General features: G+C 36.8%; 1 protein-coding gene across 3 annotated transcripts in view; it reads left to right on the plus strand.

Annotated features, from left to right (window-relative positions):
- Positions 1–22,209, plus strand: part of SLC25A21 (solute carrier family 25 member 21) — a 259,220-nt gene that overhangs the window by 6,186 nt on the left and 230,825 nt on the right. Inside the window, exon 1 of one of the 3 annotated variants that reach the window (XM_072038478.1) lies at positions 20,649–20,667. The exons of the other annotated variants lie outside the window; for them this stretch is intronic. The gene's annotated coding sequence lies outside the window, so the exon portion shown is untranslated. Of the gene's footprint in view, positions 1–20,648; positions 20,668–22,209 lie in introns of those variants that run through there. 3 annotated transcript variants of the gene reach the window in all.

Consider the following 22,209-nt stretch of genomic DNA (forward strand, 5'->3'; position numbering starts at 1 on the left):
TTATTTTATTTTATTTTATTTTATTTTATTTTATTTTGGTCTGTGGAACCAGGAATTGCTCATAACAAACTTATTTTTTGATCCTGGGGATTAATTTTCAAACTAAGCTAGTGTTGCTTTGTTTCAATGTTGGTTTGAATGGATAAAAGGAAAGTAAATGGAAGCATCCTGCATCCAGAACTCATCAGTACCATTCTGTCTTTGTTCCAAGAGAAAATCTAGGGAATGTAGTTGGCATCCTACTCAATGGTGACAAAACATATTAAGCACAAAATGGCTGTGCAATAGACATTTATCATTAAGATTTTATACACATAAGCCTGAGGGTGTTGAGAAACGTTATGTATTTTCTACTGTTATGTTCTACTAAGAGTTTTTTTTTTCCTCCAAAAAATAAATCAAAACAAACAAACAAACAAAAACCACAAAAAGCCCCAAAATGTAGTAATCGTGGTGACCTATAATTATTTGCTCTGTTACCCACCAGGTGGCAGTGTAAGACTACAATAAAATGCTCAATGTGTGCCGGATAAGTGAGAAAGGACGTTGAAGCTGTTACAGGTTAGGAATTTGGAATTCCATGGGAATTTGGATGACAATTCGAGAAAGCAAAGCTAAAAGACATAAAACAAATCACCATCAATGAATACTGATTTCATATATGTGCTGCAAAAACTGAGTTTGACTTTCCATATGTCTACAGAATTGTAAACAGAAATCCGCATAAGATTGTAAACAAACTTATATCACTGATAAAGTTAAAAAGGTGATGCTAAGGCAAAGCTACCACACAGAAGTCAGAAAACCTGGGATGAACTTCGGGCCCAATGGGATCAATATACAACTAGCTACCGATTTCCATGGAAAGGAATTTGCCTGTTGATTATTTTAATTTTACCATGGATTTCATAAACAAAGTTAATACCAGGTGTTAAAGGCTGCTGTAAGCATGTGATAATTTCTTTCACGTATTAATAGGAATGTAACCTACAGCAAAGCATAAAAACTTGCTGATATATATATTTTTTTTCAGAAAAAACTCAGAATATTTTATTGCAAACAATGTTGGACAAATTAGCCAGATTTCCAAGTTAGAGTATTATAGAATAGCATGTATTATGTATGTAAAACCAAATATGTAGGTTAAACTATTAATGACATCATAATTAAACTATGATGACATTATTAAAATATGACATGATATTATGTCATCAAAATTAAATTATGATGTTTATCTTAATGTTTATAGGCAAAAGAATCCATTGTCTGCAAAAGCAGTTCTGAGAAGTTGATACATTTGTGGCAAAGATTATATTAGGGTAAAAAATATTTTTATTACTGAATTTTTTGTTTCATCAGTTGTGCTTAGTGACCAATATTCACGTTCATTTCCAAATAAAATTGTCATACCACATGGAATAAGGATACAATTCTAAAGTGTGTCCTTTGATAGCAACCTATGTGGTTCTGTTGACGTGTTCTAGAAAGGAAAATGAAAACTGATTGTGATTATTTCTGTGTAGGGATTTTTGCCCATTAAGTGATATTAGAAGTTTTCCCTTAACCGTACCTCAGTTTCTGTGATATTCCCTTCGATGTCCTTACGCTTGCAATCATCCATTCTTATGCTATTTACATTTCTATTTCAGACTAGCACAAGTTTGATAAGACCCACAAAATCATACCACTGAAACTGGAAGAACTCATCAGTTGCTGCTGGCCTGACTGTCAAAATTTGCTCTGATAATTTGTTTTCTTATTAACCTAAATGCCTCAGACCGACCTAAATGGTATGAATTAAAAGTGCTGAAAGAAGTGAAGATGATTAGGATGTGAAAAACAAACAAACAAACAAAACCTCAGATAGTAATGTGACTGCTAGAATCTGGAAGTCTTGAAAGTCAATCATGCAATGGACTGGCAGAACTGACATTGCTTCCATTATAGGAATACCTCTAAGTATTTTCCTGTAGCTGCATCTTGGTCAGAGAAAACCTTATGTCTGTTCTGCTTCAACCAGAGATGAAAATGTGTGATTCTGATAGTTGGCTGGGTTTGTAGTGGGTTTTATAGTCAGAAGGTCTCACTCTTTGATGCTTAATTATCATTTGTACAAGATAAATGTTAAACTTAAGTCATTATAAAATAGTTTCTGTACTACTACAGGTATCATAGAATCACAGAATTTCACAGAATCACAGAATTTCTAGGTTGGAAGAGACCTCAAGATCATCGAGTCCAACCTCTGACCTAACGCTAACAGTCCCCACTAAACCATATCCCTAAGCTGTAGTTTCTGTACTACAGGTTCTGCAGTTCACATCAACCGCTTTTGCTGTGGAAGATGAAAGGTAAATAGTTGCAGGAAAAGCACCTGTTGTTTTATCCTGCAGCAAGTCTTGTCCTGAGGACTCATTGCATTTTAAATATAATATAACTAACAGCTGGAACACCTAAGGCTGAACTGCCTATAGTAGTGATTTCCCGATGGGAGAATACTGTTATATCTGAGAGGGTCTGAAGTTTGTTGAGAAACTATACACGTGTTGTTCCCAACCCATACAATAAATAGGAAAGGAAACATGGGAGTAGTTGTCCTTTAGATCAGCTTTCCAGTCAGTAAACTACACCATTAACAGCTGCTTTCCCTGCCCCCCCCCCCCCCCTTCCATCCCTAGTGTTGTTGAACATGCATAATAGTGTGAACAAGAGCTGTTGCGTTGTTCATGCTTCACATCCTAAACTCTGCATCCAGCACTCTTTTTAGGCTTCTGTGATCACATTCTAGGTAGCATCCATTTCTCCTAGATGTTCTAGTTCACCCTTGGAACAGCTTCTACTTGAGAAGAGTTCCCTATCAAAAAATAAAGTGATTGGCAGTATTTGGAGAGGAAAATAATTTTCAAAGGACCTGAGAGCTCTGAGAGTCCTCAGAGTCCTGCTCTTCACTCTCAGTTCGTGATCTGTGGCTACAGAGCCAAAGCAATTACTGTTTCAAGGTAGTATTGTGTTGTATGGATGACTGCTCCATTCTCTTCTCCGAAATGGGACTGGGATTTAGAATGGTGTTAGGGCTGCTGGATTAACCAGGGGAGCTGTGGCAGATTTACTTATTTTGCCTGTTAGTAAAAAAATTTAAATAGTAAACCTGGAATGCTAGGTGGTTACTAAGATGGTTTGGTCTTTGCTTAAAACAGCTTTTACTGTGTTTTTATTATTTATTTATTTGTGTACGATTATTTATGTATTCATGTATTATTTATTTATTCATGTATTCAGAGGTTGGACTCGATGATCTTGAGGTCTCTTCCAACCTAGAAATTCTGTGATTCTGTGTATTTATTTATTTTTCCCTAAACAATGAAGAAAATAACTATCAAGATGCAGTACGTTTTATCTGGCTTATTCTTCCTTAGTGTAAAGTGTGATGATGGATATCCTAGATGACAAAAAGAAACAAATCAACCCCTTTTCCTGATTTGTCATCAAGGTTTTCTCCTTTCTGCAAAATTATAATTCTTAATAAAAGAAGAAATATAACATTATTTATTAGACATTTCTAAAGGGAAGGAAGAAAGCATATGGGCTGTCTTTCTGCAAATATTAAACAATGAATACTGTTAGAGACTAGACTAAATTGAAAAAAAAAAGTCTTATTTAAAGTATGAAACTCATCTAGGTTAATGTCCATAAAGTTTAGATTAGTTCAGACTTTTCTTATTAGAATAAATGTTTCCTTTTAAAAAGCATGATAATCATAATCAAGACTAAATTTGTTCTGTTATTTATTTTCAAAATGATTGTACATGTTTAGCAGACTTTTGATTTAAATCCCTAGGGATATATTGGAGACAGATGTTTAGATGACCTCATGTTTAAAGTAAAGTTATATTTGGACACTAGATTAAATTTTCCTTAAAATCTTTCCTTATATGATAGACTGTGGAGGGGTGCAGAAAGTATTGAATAATTTATGTTGAAAAGATACTATTTTATTTTTGAAAATAAGTTATTAGAGTTCAGTAGATTTTATTTCAGGGGACCCTCAAAACAAAACGTCTGATTAGGAAACAGCATATTTACAAATGAAAATATTGTTTCTGGTTGGAGAGCTAAATGGGAAACAGACTTTTTTTTTTTTTTTTTTTTTAAGTTCCTTGAATTCAAATATAAATTTACCATGTCATTTATACTTTCCACCATAGCTTACTAAAGACTGCATTAGAGATTGTTCAGTCTTCAACTCATAGTACTTTATAATAGGACATAACAGTAGCTAGTATTTTTACTGCTTTCTGGTTTTGAATGGCTAAGGAATAGTTTCAATCCAACTGTAGTTAGTGTCATTGTGTTGGTGGCTATGATGGTTCCAGAAGTTATACTGAACAACATTTTGGGAAAAAAACTCTTCAATGTTTCATCAAGTCATAATTATCAAAATTGGCCTGTTGAAAATATATTGATTGACAGATAAAAATAAGTCTCTTCAGTCTCTTGAAGTTTATAGGCAACACTTGCTGTTAATGCATTTGGTTAGATAAACAAGTTACTGAGCTGCTGGAATTCTGCCCTTTGTAGTAATAACTTAAGTATTGTACTAATAGATGTATAGCTATTCTTGCCACTGCTGAATATTTTTCTTCCTAATTACAACTTTACTGGCAAAATCTACTCTTCTCTGTAGCCTGATGCAAAGGTTGCACTAAACCATTAATTGGAGACTTGGCACTTGGACTGCAAATACCTTTCACCCAGATACCATGTGAACATTTCTGTGGGGCAGCCTTTTTTATTATTTGCAGTCATTTGGGTTGATTAAGATGGTGGAGATAGCCAGCAGAGCTGGAAATCTGTTTTGTACTGAGTGAATCTTGTTAAATTCAGGCAGCAGGTGAAGCATTTTTCACTGTTTTCATTGAGTTAGACCTGGAGTAGTCCTCTCCTGGATAAAACAAATTTTATTGTGGTACTTGGAGGCTCTTCTTTCTTGTAAGAATGGATATTGGGTGAACACTGGGATAAAAGACATATGTCTACTTCACAAAGGGAGTGGAAGGAGGAGACCTCATCCTGTTCCTGAAAAATGAGGTTTCATTCTGTCTTGTCTTTCTAGGGCTCATTGCTAGTAGGTGAATGCAGATAGAGAAAGGTACATCAGGCATGGGCAATAACTGTTTTGCACAGCATGGATCTAATTAAAGCCTACTGAAGGAATGTTGGTACCCATGTGATGCCATTACTGTAAGCAAATATTATTTTGTTTATCTTCTTCTTCCTGAATCAAGATTTGGGCTTTAACTTCTAACTCTGGAAAATAATAGCAAACATTCTTCTAAAAATCAATGAAAAACAACTGTTTTGCATAAAAACCAAGATGGCATCTGATATTTCACACATGAACTAAGTTTATAAGTTTATAAGTTTATATACCACTTTTGAAGTGGTATATAAACAGAACTCCTTTTCTATATCAGTAAGCATAAGAATTCAAGCTTTGTTTATTAATTTGGAAAACCTGTAAAATGTATAATTTACTGTGTATTTGAACTTCTTGGTATCATTTCCTCTGTAAGAGTGTGCTTACCTGGAATATTTCTGGCAGCTAAAGAATAAACAGCAGGATCACAAGCAAAAAGGAAATCAATAGGGAAAAATAAATTGATGTAAAATTAAAGTTTATACAAACACAGGTATCTTCTGCAGACTTTTGAAAAGCAAGAAGTGGCAATAAAATTGGAGCAGGTGGTCCTTAAACATCCACTAAAAATGTCACTTGTCAAAATTCTTGGAACAAAGATAAGGGGCAGCATAGAATGAACTTCTAAACATTTTCTGGATAAGCTACTTTCACAGTGTTTTAGTTATATATTGTCCACAAATAGATTTTCTACATTCAGAAATGTTCTTTAAAGGCATTCCAGGAACATTGATCAGTTTAGACTTGCCCTAAACTTTTAAAATGAACTAGTCATTTGCTTGGTCTTGCAGAGTCAATGCTTGGAATTAGGTTGAATAACTTGGGCAACAACTCCTGTGCTTGAGTAGTATGATCCCACCTTTCATTATATGATAGCCTTTTCCTTTTTCTCCATATCAATCTATAATTTGTTCAATAAATAGAATGAATAATGGCTGTTCTATTTAAATACTCATTATCTTCTCATTTAATGTGCTGTCACTTACATGTATATTTGACTATTGATTACACCTTAATCTTTTTATTCTACTTTATTCACTGAAGATTTCAGGTGTTGTGCAGAGATATGTAGGAATCATGGTTCCTCAAGATGGGCACCTGCAAGATGGGCACCTGCAAGTAAATTAGACATGTTCACTGACATGCTGTGAATGTCTTGTGCAACCTGTAGAGAAGCCTGGACATAATCCTGGAGGGAGGAGAGGGAAATAACTGCCTTAATTGTGCTTTTTTTTTTTTTTTTTTTTCTCGTTTCTTCTTGTTTGCAGTCCTTTTTGTCCTTATCTATGCATCTTCCAACTGTTTTTAAGAACAGAGGGGACCCTAAAAACAGCATGCTACTCCGCTATTTGGACTGAGCCGTGTGCATTTTGTGCACAGAATGACAGTAACATTCTTCAGGGAGAAACACTGCAGTCAAGTAGAGATGGTATATCAATTGTTGCAAGCTCAGTCTTAAACTGGTCTTTTTCTGTTCCGTCTTAATCCTTGTTTCCGACATTTTAATTCATGTTTGTAACTGCACCTAGAACCTTAATTGCAAAACCTGTGAAGAACTGAAAAGTTCTGATGGGAGAGTCAGCTGTGTTTAATAAATCCCCTTTTCAGGGGGACATCACTAGGGCTGGAACTGTATTTAGTTCAACTGGAATAAGGATAGCTTGCTTTGTCTTTATTTTGACTACAAACTCTGTAGTTAGGAAATTAAATTCAGACAGAGGAATAAATCATTGTATTGCATTTTGTATTATAGTTGAACTGTTTGTAAAACTTGAACATATTTTATATTTATGTTTGCTAATTGTTTTGTAAACCCTTCAGTATTCAGGTTTGTAATATAAATAGTTTTGACTAAGGGCAAGATTTAGACTGCCTGCACTCTGCCTAAGCAAAAATTGGGCGCCTGCGGCTTGTGGAACAATTCAGAACAGACCTGGGAGATTCATGAGACCAGGGAAAGACTTGGGACCCTCCTTGGCTTAGTCTGTAGCCCAGAAAACTGAGGAACTGCGAAAGTCCTTCTATCCTTGAGTCTTTCTTACTGGGCTGCAGATCTGGGTTCATTCTTGCTCCTTTTGGGGTCTTTGAGTCTTGTTTTTACATGGTGGTGCATGCTCAACAGGAGAGTAGCTGTATATGCAGTGGCCCTGGTGGTGAGTGAAGTCCTCTGAAAAATGAAATGATGGACTTAATTTTAAGCTGAGGAGAACCTTAGGCATAACTGTCCTGCTTCCTGGGCCCTGATACATTAACTATTCATGTGTACTTTCAGGGGAACTGGCACTCCTTAGTTCTAAGGGTATGCAGGTGCCTAAACCATGAGAGTGGTTTAAGTATTTAAATTCCTTTGAAATCAATGGAAGTTACTATTCCCCTGGTATCTCTTTTGACCTGTATTAGATCTGCACAAGGTCTCCTTCGGTGTCCAGCATGCCCATCTGTTCACCAGCTCCCAGTGGCTGCTCCCTGGATGTGTACAGGACTGAACTGCTGATGAATTATTCCACTGACTGCAGGCTTGGGTGCTCTGAAGCATCCTGCTGCAGCGAGGCAGCGACCTTCTAAGTTTGCAGTGCCTATGCCAATATCCCAGAAGTATGTAGGCAAATAACTTTAAAATTAAACTTTCCAATTCGAGTGTCTAAAACTGAATGCCTAGAGGAAGATATCATGTATTTCATCATGGCAGGTATTATTTTTAATCACAAATCACTGAAGTCTGCAGGAATAGAATGGGGCTGTCAAAGTCTGCTCCTATCTGGTAGGAATGACTGGTAAAGGGCTCCTATCCCAGAAACTTTGGAAGTTTTGTTTGATGAAAAAACATCAATTGATTTAAAAATAAAATAAAACAAAATAAAAAATACCAAAGACAAGAAGCTATAATGATATTGGAAAAAATGTATATATTTTGCCTTAGTTGTAAGCAAAATCTTCAAAAGATCATCACATGCTGCTTATAGAACAATAAAAAAGTTTTAAACTGGAAGAATTTTCACTTTATACCAAGGTATGCAAGTTTGCTTTAGTTGAAAGTTTACTTTGCTAATGGAGGATTTTTAAATAAAGTTGACAAATTCTGAATTCAAGATCTAAATTTTACCACAAAAGATATATATATATTTTATGTGATAAACTATCACAGAATGAAGACTAATCACAGCAATTAAGGATGAACAATATATAATCCATCAGTGACTTGAAAGCTTGTCTTTACAATGTTATAAAATACAGAAAGAATAATTAATGGACTGGAAAGAGCTTGGACCAGTCTGGATTTCAGAGCTGGTCTGTCTTTGAAAGGGGTCAGACCAGCTGACCCCCAAAGTTCCCATCTCACCTAAATTACTGATTCTAACTCTACTACAAATGCTATTCAGTGTGAAAAAAAAAATAAAAAAATAGAGAATTGTATACAATCTATTAACTTATATCTCTGAAGTCCTGTACGAAACTTTAATTGATATCCCTTCTTACATTTGGGCATTAAGCTAAAATGTTGGAAAATTTGCTGTTATTTAATAATAAAATTTAAAAGTATTGCACTTCTAAAATGTGCAGCCCATCATCAGTTACTGTTGGATCAGCTGTATTGTTCTCAGTAAAAAGAGCTGTGAGATGCACTGAAGAGCATCATAAATCTCTTTTGGAAAAGTGGTAACAGTTTTATATAAAAGCACATTTTCCATTCAAAAAATGTAAACCTTTACTGAAGGAAAGGAGGAGATCACTTCTGATGTACCACTAGCACAGGCATCTGTGATGCACGATAACCTATTACTGCTCTCACTGCTTGGGTAACACCAGTCTGCCACAGCTCTGGCCTCATAATTTTGGAGCCCTTTCTTGAATGCAACATTTTTAATGTACGTTATTTCCCATTCTGTTCTACAACTTTTATTCTCAAACTTGAAAGAAAAAAAATATAGTGTTTGATTTTCCATTCACCAAGTTAGATATGTAAAGTCACATGGATGTTGTCATATTTTTGAACGTGGCTCCATTGCCCTTTTACCAAAGGATCTGGGGTGCATATCTGGAGATGTTTTCTCTCTGATTTGTGTTCAGTCTGTACACGGTTGTCTTGCTGAGTGAGGAATAGGGTTTTTTGTGGGCTCATAGACAGTACAATAAATTCATGAGATTTAATAAGTGAGATAAGACTGAAGCAGTCTTCTCTGTCTGAGCCTATTTACACTCAGTTATCTAATCACATTGCTGTTCCACCTTGACTTCCTGGGTTACACTTTGAAACTGTTAGATAAGAGTACTGTCAATATTTGCCTTAGCAGCTTCTCTGGACAGCTTAGTTATTCCTCCAGTCGTAGCTGGGACCCAGTCAATTTCTCATGCTTTCTATTGAGATTTCCATCCCATATCTATAGGTCACCTTCAGTTGGCTTTGAGCTGGAGCTGGATCAAGCATAGGTTTCCTTCCATTCTTGAGTGTCCAAGACGTATTTGTATTTCTCCCTCATATGTTGCAGGATGGATGTTGGCAGTGGTCTGACAGACCTTTGCACTGTTTCCATTCAATCAGAGTTCCATTTGGGTTTTGCTTAGCTTCTGCTCGGCATCTCTAGGTTTTTCTGAAACTCTTTTTCCCAGATCAAAACATTATATGTAGAACATCAGATGTCTGAGGTATTTTTCAAACATGGGTCCCGTGCCAAGCAGGACCTAAATGGCAGTGTGCTCTGAATGTATGCAATTTGTGCTTTGTTTTCTTACGTGTTCTTGCCAGAACCCTGGTGGTATCAAACCTGCTAGTGGGTAAAACATTTTCTGTCAGGAATCTCCTCCAATGTGTCTCCTCTCGTGTATAATTTAAATATTCTTTTTTCATATCTACAGACAAACTAGGTAAATAAATGGAGGCCCCCAGCTTTTTTCCTACCTGCTGTAGCCAGTAAATACACCCACTCGGTTCCTGCCTACAACAATAAAGTCCTCAAACTTGATAGGCAGTCTCTTGTTCCCTGTTTACTAAGCATGATCCATGGAAAGATAGGAATGAACTTTTCATGTCTCTTCTGTGCATACAACTATTTTTTTTTTTTTCTCTTGGTTTGGTCCCATGTTTCAGCTAACAGTATACCTTATTGTATGCCAACAGTTTGCAAATGTCCAGCACCAGAGAGGGTGCTTGTCAGTTTAGTATTTGGGATTTTTTCCATTGTTATTTTCCTTTGCAATTAGCTCATATTTTTGTTAGGGATGATGTTGCTTTTGCGAGACCTGTTTCTCTCATTAGCCAAGTGCTACTTATAATGAGACTCTCATCATACTTTTTTTTTTTTTAATTATTTCTTCCATCCCAGTGGATTTTGTCACTATCTAGGTTAAAATCAGCACAAACTCAGGGTGCATTTAGGTTGACCATGTCACCCTTTTCTGTTGCAAGGTTCAATATAGGTCAGTGGGGACATTGACCTGTAAAGGAAAGAGGTGGTGCTATTTATCTGTGCTTGTACTTATTGTGTTAGAAAACTCTTTGAAATGATGCTCAACCCTTTTAGGGAACCGATCCAAGAGGCTTAAGTGACAAACCTAATTGGTTTAGTTTTCTGTTAGTTTGTTTGCTCGAACTGGGGGAGCTGGCAGGAATACCCAGGCAGTGGAGGAAGAGGAGGCATTGGTTTGATATCAGCTGGCTCATTCGGTTGCTTACTTGTTTTATCAGGCCGCAGTGAGTGCCAAGAATGCTTCAGCTTCTGAATGTCACCCAAAGCTTAACAGATATCAGCAATTTAACTTGCTCTATTGTGGTAGCTAATGAAGCTGTTTGTCACCTTCCATATATACACTCGTAGGACCTGCTTCTCAGGTAACCTGAACCCTTAACAAATACCATTAAAGGAAAATACGTATTCAAATAATCCATGCCAGGAAAAAAGGACTTTGCTCAGCTTTGTGTGAGGATTAAGAGGGAAAGAAGGTTTCGCTCTGCTTTTTAGGAAAGAGCTTAAGAAACTCTTCTTTGTAGTACTGGTGCACTGATGAACGTGTACAAGTCCTGAATTGAGTTTAGGGTCTGAGGAACGGATTTTGGCCTTCATATTGCACCTTGTTCAGTTTATAACCTGCTTGACTGTATGTGTGGAAAAAAACAGTGAGTTGCAGCTGTGGCAATCAAGTTGCTGGTCTTGTTTCCCAGCACAAGCCTGCCACTAGAAAAACCCATCACCAGAGTTTGTGTTAATCTGGAACACTGACAGATAAACCAAGGCATAGAAATACTATCCAAAATGTCTTGCCTTTCTGATGTTGGTCACTTGAGGGCAGGGGGTGATGTTGGAAGTGTGAGGGAATTTACATTTTCACCTCACTTGCTCTATTCCCTTCAGGCTCCGAGGCCATTGATTTTAATGTATTTCTAGTACATTATCTTGGTTCGTTAAACTTTATTTTTCTGCCTGACAGTATTTTTCTTAATTTGCTCATAAATCTTTAGAAGCCTTTACTTATGTTCTTGTTTGCAGTATTCTGTAATCTTTTTGCGTGTGATACTTGTACTTCAGCATTTAAGGTGGAGATGGCAGTGTTGTGCTTCTTCCCTGTCTTGCACGGAGACAAAAGGAAATTGCAGACGACTGTGGTTCAGCTTTGTCTCTTCAGACTCTCAGGCTGCTGTGTTGTTTTCTGAGTTCATGTGTGAAAGAAGAAGCCTAACTGTACAGAGGGCTTTGCTATCTGAAAGTTTTTCTATAGGAAGATAACTATGTCCGTCATATGAAAGAAGTATTGAAGTTAAGCTACAGCAAGTGGTTAAAGATCTGTCTGTCCATGCTGCAGGGAAGTATGGTATCAATTGAAAAGTTCTATTAAAACAAAAACAAAAACAAACAAACACACACACACACACACACAAACAAAACAAAATAACAAAAAAACACTTAATTGAAAAATATTTAAATTGAGAATAATTTTATTTCACATAAAGTATTGCATTTGTTAGTTTCAGCTAAAATGGAAGAGCTGTTCATAGTCTGGAAGTTACAAACTTATATAGTATTTACAAAAGTTTTATAAACACTCATGGAAACTATAATATTCTTTTCAGAAAAGCATTGTCACTAGGGGGTTAAATGCATCTGGGCACAAACCCATTGGCTTGAATAAGAAACCAATTCTGTGTTTGGAAGACTGATAGTTTAAATGTGTTCTTGATGGAACCAGAGCAGTGCATCTGAACATCTGGAACTTGGGCCTTGCAGCTGGAAAGCAGCCAGATGCTGACCTTGGTGGTCCTGCACCTGTGGATGTGGTGCCCACCCCAAGTCCCACTGAGGTCTCAGATACCCACACCTTGCACAGTGTCTTCTTGCACACTGAAGTCTGAAGAGCTAAGTACTACTGATTTCTTGTGTCTCAGCTTTCTTGTTTTCATATTAGGAGGTTGACTATATAGGCAAATGTTTTTCAAGTGTCTTACTAACAGATCCTCGTAGATGACAGATGCCTCTGTTATTCTACAATGTATTTTTTTTTCTTTTTCTTTTTAACCTTCCAGTTTTCCTCCTTAACTTGTAGTCCTTTCCTATTCATTAACTACTTTACAGTTGGATGGTTTCACTATACTCTTTTTTTTTTTTTTTCCTCTAACTCTGCAAGCAAAACTGTGCATCTGTTAATAAGCTGCTATGTCCTAGTGACTCAAACATAGCTATTAGGAGAATTCAGTGGCAACTGTGTAACTGTGAACACCATGAGTATAAATAAATATTTTTGGAAATATAAAGTCTCATATAGTATGAAAATATAATTTACTGTTTATCATTAGTGTACACATTTTTAGTTCTTTATTAGAATTGAAACTCACATTCACAGCGGTAGTTTTAAGAGCATATCCCTTTATATGTGGTAGAGTTTGTATTGCTATTAGAATTTACCTGTTTTATCCTATGAGTGAAGTCTGTGACACTTAAGGCATTTGAAAAAGCTTCACATAAAAATATGTGAGATGGGGTTGGAAGAGGGGCCAAGTATTTATTATACATTTGTGTTCCACAGATACTATCTGTTTCTTCAATGGCTGTGATTGTATTTAACACTGGAGATTTGTCTGCAGTTTGTTCCTTTAGAAATTGATATTTAAGAGGTGACATCATTCATACCTTCTAGTCCTGCTTCTCTGCCTGTTCAACTCCTGTTTCACTATTTTAAGTTCTATTCCTCTGAAGTAGGAATTTCAGGAAACTGGCTCTAGACCATGTAGAACAAGGAGTATCACTATTCTTAAAACATAAATAATACAGAATACTTTGTGATAATACTACTTGTATGTATGAAATCTATTTGTCTCAATGATGATTTTTAGAGTTATCATAAAATAGATAATTGTTCTTTGTCTCCAGTGTTTTACCATCTAAGCTTTTTAAATGAATGCTAAAGCTGTTTCACAGGGTACTTACCACTGTTTTGTTCCTAAAATTCAAGCTCACTATGAATGCATTAACTCTATGTTTGTCTTCTATTTTAAGCTCTTGTGTATTAGCTGCAAATGTCTGTTCCTTATTTGAGAATTCTGATATACAGGTATTTTTCTTTGGGTTTCTACAATAGCGAATGATGCATACTGATTATAATCACTTAAAAAAAAAAAAAAAGTATTAACTTGGCCTCTTAAAATATTAATGTAGCTTAGGCAATTAAAAGTAACTTCCCACCACAGGTAGCTGTTGGTACCACACCTCATGTGAAATGAGGAGATCAAAAATCAGTTGGGAAATCCCTACTCTGTATCTGCCTTTGCTGTAGTCATTTTTTTGCTGCATGTGCAATTGGCAAGACTAGCAGCAACCATAACCAGTGTAGTGATGTCTAAGTTTTCAGAAGATTAGAAACAGTAGCTCATGGGCATGAGCTGTTCATTTCACTCTGTACTAATGTATTCTAATGATGATGCTTACAAATGCTAACAATTTTGCTTCTCATCAAAGCATGCAAAAAAAAAAAAAATAATAATGAGGTGAAGTATCATGTTATGAAGACATATGCCAGTATTTTCTGAAGCTTGTATGTGCCTGCGATGGCCTGGTAGAACTGTAGCAGGTCAAAAGCAAGTATCTAAAGATGACTGTGTTTGTTTTTTTTTTAGTAATTCATACTTGGGCTTTGGCATGACTCAATCTTTTAAAGGAGAGATTGTCAGTGTCCAGAAGTCTGAAGTACTGTTTTTAAAACATGCCGGTAAACTGTGCGGGTTATGTTGATCTTTAATTTTATTTGAACTCAAATAGCACATATTTAAAATTATTTTAAATAATGTCCTATGATTTGTCCCTTTGCTAAACCTGCTCCCATCCTGAGTCCTCATCCCTTCTGGTGAAGGTGTTGCTCATATCTTCCTCTTTGTTAGTAACATGTTGTCTCAGCACACTCTGTCCATTTTGATTTACTAGTGAAACGAGCAGCTCATTCACTGGTTACAATGATGTACTGTGGCCTGGGCATTCTGTATTTGGATTATAATGGTGCCTTTTGAATAGAGGGGTTGAAAATTTTAATGTTGGAGACAGAACAATTGCCATCTTGCAGCTGATGCGGATTTTCCCAGATAGCAATATACCATTCTTTCCATAGGCAAATATATAGATCTCGCTCTTGTGCATTTCTGTTCTGAGCACAAATGCAATGTTTCCATGTAATATAAGTATTGAATATTAGCAGACCAAGGGAAGGTAAGGATTAGTCAACAAAATGTGGATATGCATAACCTTGATTGTTTAAAATGCTTTTATTTTAAATACTGTGCCTGTTTAGATCACTAATGTATTTTAATTGTTTCCATCTTTCAAAATATATCTAGCAAGTTCAGTTTTTAGTTGTTGTTACACAAATAAACTGGTATTAGATGCATTGCTTTCTTTCTTTCAAACACACTTTCAAATTAGTCCTTAATGTGGTTTGAAGATTTTGCCAACATATTCTTCCAGATCCTTCCCTTGTATGAGGGTGGTTGATTACATCTATCTTTCGGTTTACAAATGCCAATATATTCCAAAGAATGCAAACCCTGGGACCATTTGTCATCACACTTTGATTGTAGTTCACTTCATTATTGTATGTAGGAGGAAAAGCAAACAATTAGATGCCTGAAAAGGGGAGTGGGGTGGAATTGGAGTGTCAGGGCATGCTAAACATTCTTATTGCATTGCATACTTTAACCTCCTATTGTTTTCCCATTGCTTTTAACACTTACATGCCTGGATGTGACAAATACACATATACTGGAGGGGGGAGGGGGATAAAATAAATAGTAAATAACAACAACTAAACAAACAAAAACCCCAAACAAACAAACAAACAAAAAAAATCACAACCCACCACAAAACCAGAACCCTTTGTCTAAATGTCAACGTTCCCAAAACAGTCTAAGGGCTATAGTCCTCTGGACTTAAATTCTGTGGACTATGTGCCTCACTTTTGGTTTCTAAAAAATGCTTTCAGTTTTCTTCTTATTTAGAGCTCTGTTTTCAAAATCTGATTTGCTTGGCATAAATACTCAGTTTGTAGACTTACTCGGGTCCAAGTTTTATTGTGATCAACAGCATAGGCATCCTTCTTCACTGCAGGGCTCCATTCAGCGGCTGTTTAGAGCAGCTTCATCAGATCAGCCTTTTTATAAACCATCGTGGGGGAGAAAGACAGTTCTCACCAGTTTTGCCCTACATCTGCTGCAGCATTAGATTGCCTGACCGTGATGCAAGAGACTTGGGTTCAGCTCCTCCTCTGTAAAAACTAAAGCTGGTGCAGCCCTGAGGGGAACGGGGTGCCCACTTTGAGCTGCTGTGGGGAACAGCTCATGCTCTCAGCCCTCTGCATTGAACACATTTCCACAAAACATTTAAGGGCTGGGAGAGGTGGTGTGCATGCCTGTGAAGCCTACTAGCAAGGAAGGAGGTTTCAATTTAAATGTTAAATTCAGAGCTGAGACTGTAATCCCGACTTCCTGCCTCCCACCAGTGTGCCTCTTCCACTAGGCCAGAGTGAATAGCCTTTGATCCAGTGGATCTTTAATTTCACAAAATGCACTGGTCTGAACAGGAGGGAATGAATAAATTTACCTTCTATAGTTATTTTGCTGTAACTTGGCATTTAGAGCAGTCTCTTGGGAGCTGATAAAGGCAGGTTTAACTCCCTTTTGTTGGAGGCAGACAAGAAAACAGTTTCCCTTGCCTTGATGCTATTGCTCAGTTACTGTTAATTTGTTTACTTGTTTGGTTGCAGGTAAAATCACCATCATTGCTTTTTCTAAAAGGAGTCACAAATGGTAATACATCTAATTCCAGGATGAGGCTGCAGGTTGAAAATACCGGGTAGAAAGAGGCATCTTACACCTGCAGAGAATTTGGGTGTCTGATAGTGACAGGGAGCACTCTCCCTCTGCTTGGCATTTTCCAGTGCTGCTCCTCAGGTGGATGTTTGGGGTTTTGGCTCTTCCTAGGGACCTCAACAATACTCACCATGTCTGTGAATGTGGCATTTGGGAATCCTGCTTAATACAGTGTAGATTACACAAATGAGGTAGAGCACTTTATGTCGGTACAAATAGCATTCAGCATTTCGTAGTATATTCTTTGTGGTTTTAGCCTCAAGGCAGCAGTTTCAGCCCCAGATATTGTCACAGCATGTGTCAGGGGCACAGTGGAAGGGAGGGCAGCTGAGACCAGAATAAATACCCACTCCTGCAAGTGCTGTGCAGAAGAGTAGAATGGAAGACACACCTGTTATTGAACTCTTCTTTGAGTTTTTGTGGGCCACTTTCACAGGCTGATAATGACTACTTCCAATTCAGGGTTAAGGCTTCAAGACTGATGTCATCTGCTTAATATGCTTCAGTTTAAGCAGTGAATGTCCCTTGTTTCAAGATTTATTTTTATTTATTTATTTTATTTTTTTGCCAGTGGTCTGTAATTTTGCATTCAAGTGATTTTGGGAATGGTATTTTTTCAATTTGACTGTGTGGTAATAGTGGATATCCTGTTTTCTGAGTGGTTCATTTTTGGAGTCTAAAAATAGTCCTCCTGCTTGTATGTTAGAATTTAAATGAGAAAGAGATACCTAAGACAACGGAAGATGCATGTGCCTTGAGTCTCTCTACTGCTTCATATATCAGTCATTGAGAATTCAAAACATAAATGTCAGTATCTTCTGTTGGCTGACCGGTAGTGCCAAATGCATCTGGATTTCCTAGATATTTGCACATTTTTAACCAATACTCTGTGGTTAACCATTTTTAAAGCAACATTCACTACCTGAAGTACTTAAATTACCTCTTAAAGAAACATCAACATACACGCAAAGGTCTGTTAATAACTAGCTCACAGCTTTGAAGCAAAAACTGTACATTTACTCAAGGACCCCAACCTAACTTTTGCTATGGATGCATCAATCCGGGGGAGTCCATCTGTGCTATTAGCTCATATAGGAACTGAGATTCTAGGAACAGCATCCACTCAATCACCAGGCAGCTTGGTTTGATGTAGCACTTACGTGAATTTAGTGGGAAGACTCCCTTTCATGGCTATGTTTGTTAGGGAGCCCTTTAGAGCACAAGCAGGCATTTCCCTCATTCAAAGAACATCTGTCAGCTGCGGTGGAATTGTAAACAGGCTTTGGCCAGAGCCCATCTTCCCTGCTCCTGTTGAGCGACAGGTTTTGTTTTTTAAAATGCAAATAAAAGTGCTTATAGTCCAGAAGCTGGCCTAGGGCTTGCCTCCCCACCCATGGCTTTATTATTTTTTTTATTTTAAAAAAAAAAAACCTCTTTCAAGCTGTGTAGGCCCAACTAGGGAGATGAACTGGCTTGAGACTCATGACTTTCTTAGCCTGGAAAGCATTTGCATAAGCTGTCAGTTTTCTGTGCCTGACCCCAGCTTTTGGCAACTGCAGTTCCTGCCCAAAGAGCAGGAATGCTTTGGCAGCTCTTTGGATTTTCCTGATGCTTCTGTTAACTACAGTGCTTCCATCTGTTGTCTTCAGAGGCTCATGTGACCAGGAAGGCACAGATTTTCAGTTCTGGATCACGTCATTAGGTTTAAGAGGGACAGAAAAAGTTGTAGGGTGTTTTTCCTTAATTTTTATTGTGAAAAATGTCTTTGAGGTCTGGCTTAATACAGACCTTAATACAATAGGAAAATAACTTCAATTATTCATGTTATGATCCCTTTTTGATTACTTTTTTTTTTTTTTTTTTTTTTTTTTTGAGGAAGATGCATATTAAAAAAACGCAGCAAACTTGTGCATAAATGAAGGAAAAAAGCTGTCTTTCTCTAACAGACCTTTAGACTTAAAGACAAATAAGTTATTATTTGCCTTCCAGCATTTGTAAGGATCTTTTACAGAGTTAAAGCTTCAAATGTGTCTTCTGCGTTTTCCTCACCAGGACTGTTCTAGGGTTCTTTTCTTCCCCCTACCACCCCTGCAATTTCTGTTGCTCGGATAATCCTCATCATGATTGGCCATGGTTTGTACTTAGTTATAATAGATTGTGGAGTAAAATCAGCACATAGTACAGGAAGAAGAGTTGAAAAAAGAAACATGGTGGTTGAAAGAATGGCTATCAAGCAGTGAGATCTACAGGCTGTGAAATAAGGAGGTGGTAAATGTCTCATCACCTGGGTCCTGGAACAGCTCATTAGCAAATATGCTAGAAAAAACGATCCTGTTTGGCCAAGAAAATGGCCTGTAAGGTCGTTCCTAGCTCTTGTTTCTATGACTGAACAACCCCACAGAGTGAATTCCCAGCACCAGCTGGGAAAAAAGCACCAGCTAAGTGGGAATAGTGAGTTGTAAGAAGTCTATTTGCTGAATACTGAAAAGGCTTAGCACATGGTCATGAGAAGATGGCAATTTTTTTATTTTATTTTATTTTATTTTTAACTGTAGTATGGTTTCTCACTTTGGTGCCATTATGAGAAAGACAAGAGAGAAAGTGAACTTAGTAGGGCCACATAGCTTTTGTAAGGCAGAAAACATCTCATCTTTGTTTCTGTTTCTGCTCTTTCTGGGAAACCCCTGTGTTATATGCCTCCTCTGTGTCTTTAACAGTTAAAACCAAAAAAAAATCTTTAAAAAACAGTTTATGGTAACAATATCAGAGAGTAGTTAGGAAGTCAAGGATCCAGTTCATCTAGTCTTCTTCTTTTGTGAATAGATGTTCCTTTCATGTGAAATACTCAATTGCAGATTTTAGGAACAACAGGATAAGCTGTGTGCAATAAGCTGTGTGCATCTGGCAATGTTTTTAATACACAGAATGCTAAGCCCCTGCCTGCATAATGTGAAAATAAAATGCATGGTATGGTTCATAGAAATCAGACTTACTGCTAGCAGACTTCCAGAGCATGCAAGATGTTCTGCTGGAGTGCACAATGGGGGTCTGATCTGTGAGGGAGTAGTTAACTCTGGCATATTTAGTTGGCCTGTCTTTTCTACATTTGCAATATCAAATCTTTGTACAAAGCTGATGAAAATAAGAGAAATGAAAGTAACCTGAAAACTTAATACATATGCTGTGTTGTTTACGTTCACTTGTCTTTTTCAATGTTTGTCTTCCAAAATCAGTTTATTTATGGGTAGGAAAAGCAAAGGATATTATATCTTATATAAAGGATATTATATCTTATCCTCATGTCTAATGCTAATTAGTCAAATATTTTCCCCCCAAGAATCTAAATAATCTTTTCTATAGGTTTTTAATTCTTTTAATAAAATTATTCAGAATAATGTTTGAGATTAGTAGAGAGCAAGACAGGAAATCTTAGTGTTCTACAATATATGTGTTTTTCAGTCGTCTAAAATTAAAATAAATTCTGCTCTGAGAATAGACTGAGAGGAGATGGACAGATTCTGGTTTCTGCACAAAAGCAACCTATTGAAGCTAGTTGGTTTATTTGCATTGATACCTTCATCTGGACTGATCCCAGAGCATTACAGATGGTGTTCAAAGAAACATGGAAGATGCCTTCTTTGCATAAGAACTACAAGATCTGGGCATTTTATTGAACAAGGTTAATTTTGAGGAATGTAAATGAGAATCCGTTGCTATTTTAAGCATCTAATAATTTACTTCATTCATGGTGACTTTTTAGTTATTTCATGTTCAGCAGTGTTTATCGTAAAGCTAGTCTATATTTTTCCCATGAAGTCTCTTCACTGCTCAGAGAAAATATCTTTGAAAACATATGTTGTTACATAAGAGCCTGTTTGTGGGAACTTCAGGGAACTTGTGCAGACTTGCTTAATCATCCTCTGGAGAGCAGCAACGCTTATTTCCTGTCTGCTTCTATTACTTGATGCTGTGCCTTAAAAAGGCACTGCAACCAGGAAGAAAACAATTTTTGAACCAACAGAAAACACTTGAAAATGTAGGAAAAATGGAAGTAACAGCCATGTCAGAGCAACTCAGTGTAAATAAGAAACAAATTCTGGAACATTGCATGTTTGATCTTTGTAACATAAAGGTAAGAACTACCATGTCCAAGTTTCTCTGTTCTTCAGAAGAGCTCATTGAAAACCCAGTGCCAGTTTTGAAGTAGTTTCCAGGTATATGATCTAATATTTATTTTATTTGGCTCTACAGCATTCAAGTACACATGCCTTTAGCTTCTTAAAAATAAGGACAATTTTGTAGCTGTTGAGACAGCAATTAAGCTGTGAAGATGAAATCAGTGTTTTCATATACATTAGATGTATTTACATACATTACATGGATTGTCATCTATTAAATAGGTGAACTGGACTGTGCACCTTGGCATTTAGGTAGCATACTATATCCCTTATGTTCTTTTCAGTAATCAAAATATTCTGCTGGTGACCCCCTTTGGGATAGTCCTGTATAGAATAACACACAATTTAGAGAATACTTTTTCATAGCACAAGGAAAGTTACTTAATCTTTAAGTGACATTTTCTTTGCTGCATTTGTGGCATACCTCCAGTTTCTGCTCTAATACCTGGGAAGGGTTAAGTGCTGCTCTGTCTCTTTGTGACTCCAATTTCATGCCCATGTTTCTAGAGCAAATTTATTCATGTTTTTCTTTTTTCTTTGTGTTCTTTATTTCTTTGGAAGTAAACCCAGAAAGGTGCAGAAGGTACAATCCCAAGGTTTCTATTTCACTGTATTTTGGTATCATAACTTACAGGTCAGAATTTTTAAGAACATACTCTTTCCCAGGTCAATATATTTGATGAGATACAAGTAACTCAGGTGCTGGGTAGCTGTCAAAGAGTCTTTTCTGAAGAACAGTTTAGAATGGTTCACCTTTTGCCTGGTTCTGTCTTAAAACACTTTCTGTTCCTCTAGACCAAATCTAATATTCTGCTCCTAGTGATGTTGCTGAAGCTTTACTTCATCCTCCTTCTCAGCTTGTCAGAGCTTAACCTTGTCTTCTTGAAATCTTACATCTTCCTGGCTTCTGTAGGGTCACCCATCAGATTTATATATATATATATGTGCGTGTGTGTGTTCTAAAAAAGTAACCAAAAGAAGTTGTAGTTTCTTCCTCCTTCGCTTAAACCCTCTGAAATTCTCATGACTCTCTTCTGCTACTTTTTTTTTTTTTTTTTTATTCTGTTTGTTCCTTACTTCTGCACCTAGCTTTTGAGCAGTCTTATCTACAAATGTGAGTTCAAGTGCTGTTTCCATGCTGTCGCTTTTATTATTTTTTATTTCAGGCCTCAAGTGTTTCTGTCCAGCTTAAAATCTTGATTTACTACTCTGATGTATGAATTCACATTCATGACATCTGGAATAAGTTTGAAGCCTTCTGACTGTAAATCCCTTTTCATTCTCTCTTGATATATATGAACTACATGAGCCTGTCAGGCCCATAGCTGTGGTGTCATTTCAGACAGGCAGAAAGGAGCCTTTGCCTTGGTGCTCATTTGCAAATCTCACCGATCTGTTGCCATAAGGTTTCTTGGATTGGGCTTTCTGGACAGCACCAAAGTGTAAAACACTTTTTGAGGTGGCTGTCATATTTTATTTTCATTGATGCAAGATTC

The sequence above is a fragment of the Anas platyrhynchos genome, chromosome 5 (genome assembly GCF_047663525.1).
Source record: "Anas platyrhynchos isolate ZD024472 breed Pekin duck chromosome 5, IASCAAS_PekinDuck_T2T, whole genome shotgun sequence".
Taxonomy (NCBI): Eukaryota; Metazoa; Chordata; class Aves; order Anseriformes; family Anatidae; genus Anas; species Anas platyrhynchos.